Source organism: Miscanthus floridulus, chromosome 7 (assembly GCF_019320115.1).
Source record: "Miscanthus floridulus cultivar M001 chromosome 7, ASM1932011v1, whole genome shotgun sequence".
NCBI classification, from domain to species: Eukaryota; Viridiplantae; Streptophyta; class Magnoliopsida; order Poales; family Poaceae; genus Miscanthus; species Miscanthus floridulus.
Window position 1 is genome coordinate 13,553,711 of NC_089586.1, and position 5,314 is coordinate 13,559,024.

The 5,314-nt window shown below is 52.3% G+C and overlaps 1 long non-coding RNA gene across 1 annotated transcript; it reads left to right on the plus strand.

Annotated features, from left to right (window-relative positions):
- Positions 1 to 4,261: 4,261 nt before the first annotated feature.
- LOC136464948 (uncharacterized) lies at positions 4,262 to 4,854 on the plus strand. The gene is made up of 3 exons (XR_010761307.1): positions 4,262 to 4,394; positions 4,500 to 4,640; positions 4,759 to 4,854. It is a non-coding gene; the product is annotated as an uncharacterized lncRNA (long non-coding RNA).
- The last annotated feature ends 460 nt before the right edge of the window (positions 4,855 to 5,314 follow it).

Below are 5,314 nucleotides of genomic sequence, written 5' to 3' on the forward strand. Positions count from 1 at the left end.
AGTATTGAGTTATCCTGTATGAATGAAAGCTGATATAATTATTGCTCAAGAAGAATGATAGTGAACCAGATTTTTTCTTTGTTAGTATTGTTGGAACAAGTACCACAAGGGGACAAAAATGCGGAGGCCGAACATTGAAGAGGGTAATAAATATTCCAACAACCTCCTTCTATTACATTGGTTGCCCTCTCCTTTTATAGGGCTTCATACTACTAGTTTTATACATTACTCTTTTACCCTTCAACTGCCCTGGGATATCCCCAAGATATTCCTATTCTAGTTGAGACCCCTCGGGGCATTCATGTATCCTGACCTTCCATGAAGTCAGTTTGCTTTGAGCCCAGTAAAGCGGCCTAGTACCGGCCCATCCCTCGTTGTTGGATCGGGCCGCCTTCGTCGTCGCCTCTGGTGCCTTCGCTTCTCCTCCGAAGGTCCTGCCAACAGGGATTAATCCCGCCTTCGCTCAGTCACCGTCTTCAGGCGGAGGCCTCACGGGTTCCTCCCCGGAGCTCGCACGCCAGGACCTCCGTGCTTGCTCCACGAGTCTCCGCCTTTCTCTGTCCTTCGGGCGAAGGTCTTCCGGGGATGCCCTGCCCGACATCCTCCGGCACTTCACCGATGCCTCCGCCTATGCTAGGGCGGCCTTCGCATTTCGCCATCCTCCGGGCGGAGGCCCCTCCTGAAGATGTCCTACCTTGTTCCTGTGAATGTACAAAAACAACCAAATTTGTGATGTCAACTTAGCCTCCGCTACTCCGAGTGCCGGTGTCCCAATAGTTCCCCCCTTGAGGGTTCGGTCCGGTGTAAGCGGGGCGTGAGCCTCAATGAACGCGACTCTGGCTTGGAGGGGCGGAAGCTCCGGTTTCCCCCCTTCCCCCTGGACCGCGTACATTGGGCCGTTCGTTGAGACGTCGTGTAGCTTCCTTGTTGGTCACGATGGCTCTAGATTGAGCCTTCAATTCGAACAGTCACGACCGTTGGTGTTCTGATGTCACCGTTGGTGCTCGGGATACGAAGCGTCGGTCTGTTGCCTATATAAAGGGGGGCGGGGAGGAGGCTCCCTACCCCGTCCTTGTTAGCTGTCGCTTTCATCACCTTTGCTTCCACTAGTGCTCTAGTCTCGCCTTCGCTTTAGCGCTCGAGACTTAGGATTTTTTGTCGCGCTTTCGCATTTTCACTAGTTCAACGTTGCCTTCGGAAGTGGCTTCACCTCCTAGTTCTGACCTCCGCTGGACCTCCTTCAGCGGCCCCTATTCTAGCTTAGTTGGTGTTAGGTCAGAGGGTTGGCTTCGGAGGTACGAGGAGTGTATGTCCGTTTGCGCGGAGGCTCGGGACTGTCTGGATAGTGTTGAGGCTTCAATTGGTGATCTGATACCGCTGTCACCTTCGGAGAGGTCGAAGACTCAAATGTCCAAGTCTTGGGATTTTGGGCCAACTCTTATGATAGAGGGAGCAATGAGGCAGCTGGAGTCGGAGGGCTGCTTTCCGAAGGGAAAGGGTCGCCTACCGCGTGGTGAGACGATCCCTCATCCTGAGGTTGACGAGGCCGTTGTTTATAAGGATTTCTTTGCGTGCGGCCTTCAGATCCCCCTGTGTACTTCCTTCGCCTGGTTCTGGAAACGTTCAACGTGCAGCTTCATCATCTTACGCCTAATGGCATTTTGACTCTGAGCAAGTTTTGCTATGCATGTGAGACGTATGGGTCCCCTCCGGATCTGGATACGTTCTGTGCATACTATGAGCTCCAGCGCCAACCTAAGAAAACGAGGGTGGGTGGGGTGGAGTTGGAGTATCAGTTTGCTAGCTGCGCCATCATGGCGAAGAGATCTCAGAAGGAAGGTGGTATGGAAATTTCCTTCGCTCAGAAGAACAAGTGGGAGAAGGACCGGTCCCGCTATTGGTCCTACGTTTAGACCCTAGGTGTTGTCCCGAAGACCGGGCCGAAGATCAAGAAGTATCCTTTTGCTTCTATTATGTGTGAAATGAAGCCTTCGACCCGGGTGAGGCCCCCTTCGGAGGTCGATGCGGAGAGGGCGGCTTGTGATGTCGCCTTCGGAAAGGCCTGCCGCTTCTTCGGCGGTCGTGATCTAGTCGAAGAGATGGTGGTTTCAAATTTCTGGCCTCTCAGGAAGCACCACCCCCGGATGAGCCTGAAGAAGATGAAGCTGCCTATTTTCGGCAGTGAGGATGGGGAGTTTTGTCCGTGTTTTTACCTTCAACGCGCGGAGGATGAAACGGACGAGGAGATCGTTAACGAGGTTGAGCAGTCTGCCTCGAGGATACTCGGAGACATTTTCGAGAGGGAATATCTGTCACGCCGCGCCATTGGCGGTACGATGCCCCAGTTGAACCGGGTTTTTGAAGAGATGAAGGTAAAGTATGGGGAGCACAAGATCCCTGAGAAAGTATTGAAGTCTATGGAAGACAAAGCCACGAAGGCTTCTCGGTTCGCCGCCGCTGCTCCTATTGCGACTGCGCGGGCTGAGTCGAGGAAAAGAAAGGATGGTGACGGTGCGAAGGTCACCACCAAGAAGAGGAAGATGGCGAAGGCTGCAGCCGACTCGACGGAGGAGGTTGCCGAGAGTGGCCAAGGCGGCCTTGAGGTCGTCCGCCCTGTTGATGTTGCTGATCAAGGGCCGATCTCCGTTGTTCGTCCTGACGAGGACTTGATGGGGTCATCTGTTAGGGCGCCCACGGATGCCAGGGCTGGGGCCAAGGCGGAGGCGGAGGTCGTGGGGGTTAGTTCACTTCCCTGCGTCCTTGGAGTCAGAGGGCGAGGCCGCTGTTGCTGGGTCTGTCTCTGCAACTACCAGTGAGGAGACCTCCGACAGGGCTACCCGGTCGGCGAAGGCTCAGGTTCTGGAGGAGTCAGAGGCCGAATCGGAGGAGCGGCCGATTTCGGCTTTGCCCCGTGTGCCGGCGGCCCAGGCCACTCCGCGCGCGTGCCCCGGTTACTGGGACTTCGAGCGAAGTCGCGGGTGCTATGCTTTTTGGTAAGTTGCTTTCTTTTTGGTTTTTCAGAAAGCATTGCCTTTATGGTGTTGCCGTTGTGATTTTCTCGCCTTTTGTGTTAGTTAATCTGACCAGGGCTATGGAGACACCCATTCCTGGGGAAAGCCCTACCCCGGAAGGTGTGGATCTTGCTCGTGTGGGTCTTGATGCGCCTCCGAAGGCCCCCCTGCCCACAGGGGCTGGTACCTCGGCCGGTGCGGCCCCTGCTGCTGGTGATGATGCGGCTCCGACTCCTGCAGGTTTGGGCTGTTAGGCTCTTCGCGTTATTTGTTTATTAATATTTGATGTATATATATATTTTTTCTTACATTACTCATGCATATAGGTGGAGTCTCTGCGAACACATTACGTGAGTGGGCGGAGTCTTTACACACTCTCTACATGGATATCGGAGGTTGTTTTCTGTTTTACTGTTTCGCTTATGATTTTGTCTTACCTCTTCTTATGGTGCTTTGCTTTGATAGATCGTGCCTGCCACCATTTCGAGAGGGTGAACTTCTACAAGCTGCTGCGCTACAATTTGGAGCACAATTGCCTGGTAGGCTGCGAAGGCTGATAGGCCTCTTGTTTTACTTTTTCGCTTTTGCGTTTGTCTACTTGCATGGGGTTTCCCTAACTGTTTGCTCATTCCTTCGTAGGGGCATCATTTGTCAGAGATCCTTGAGAGCCGCGCCGCTAATGAAACTGTGAAGCGGGACGAGGCCATTGAGAACCTCCAAAACGAACTATACCGCTTGGAGGATGAAAAGAAGCAATTTTCTGCGGACGCAGAGGACCTCCGCATTGCTCGTCTGACAGTTGAAGACCTGAAGAAGCAAGTGGGGGCCCTAGAAAAGGATGTCTCGGGCTCGAAGGCTGCCGAGGAGGTCGCCCTTGCTCGGCTGGAGAAGGTTGTAGCTTCCAACGAAAGCCTCCGCAACGAGATTGCCGCGGAGAGGTCTTCGAGCCAAGCCCTCAGCGCGCAGGTGGAGCTTCTGCAGAAGCGCTTGGAGGAAGCTCGAGTTGCCGGGTTAGCGGCTGTGGAGCTTTACCAGGCAGCTTTGGGCGGCTTTGGGGGTACCACCTCGCCCTTGCCTGCTGACGCCTCCGCGCTTAGTATCTTCGGCTGGTTCAAGGAGAACGTGGCGAAACTCCCAGAGTTTGTCGGTGGTGCAGTGGACTTCGGGGCCCTTTCCTGCGCCACCAACCTCTGCAAGACCCTGGGTAAGCTTGGCTGTTCTCATTTTGCCAGCTTGCGAACCTAGAAGGAGTTTGAAGGCCCTTCGGAGCTTGGCGAGACTTCCGCGGAGGTCTCCAAACCGGTGCGCAATTTCATGAAATACTTCTGGCTCCGGTTTGGACCTGCTGACGCTCGCTCTATGGCGGAGGCTCGTCGTTCCACGGTATGTATTTTTTTCTTTTTTTGTTAGTACTTTGTTGCTTTGCTTGCTTTTTCTTTGGTGGTTCCTGTCTTCTTATCGTTGCTCTGTTTATCCTCGCTTGTGCAGGATCTGCAGAAAGCTGGGGCTCACCGAGCTGCTGAGGGGGGTGCCCCGAAGCCTGTCGAAGAGCCGGCTCTGGACTCCTCCGCAGCGGCGTCTGGCGTACCTGCATCCGGGGAGACAGCCTCCGCTCCTGACGCACCGGAGGTGTAGTTTTTAGGTCTTGTTAGATGTTTTTTTAGGTTTAGTTGACAGGTGGCCTTCGCGATCTTAGATTGCTTTATTTCGTAACTTCGTCTTTTAATGTAAATTCAATCCTGTGCAGGTTTCCCCTCAGGGGCCTCCGTGAGACCTTACTCCTTTAACAATGATGAAAGATGATCTTTATGTTCGTGGAGAGTTATGGGACTATTGGCATGATAGTTTTCCCCGCCGTTCTGTCAGGGATATGTTTGATTTTGTGGCGCAGGATATTGAGGATGAAAGTGCGGCACTCGTTCCCTAGCTTGGCGAGGGTCTTGGCCTCCGGTGTAGTTTTAGCGTGCATATAGTGTCGGTAGCCTTCTCGGCTTTTGTAATGTAGCGGATTGTTATAAGCCTTAGGGCTTAGTTTGTTGTATATGTATTTTTCTTTTGTTATGCTTTTGCACCTGTAATCTGTTGCTCTCTCTTAATAAATGGAATTTGCTCTATTGAGAATCTTTTGATTTACTCTTTCAAGTTGTTTTGAAGGGTTACAATTGTTCCTTAACTATCTTTGTCGAGCCTTCATTCTTTTTTGGTTGTCTTGACACTGAGTGCGAGTGCAATTTTTTTATTTTTAGCCCTTATTTTAAAAAAATATTCATAATTAGACCTCTAAATATTTGAATTCTGTTTTT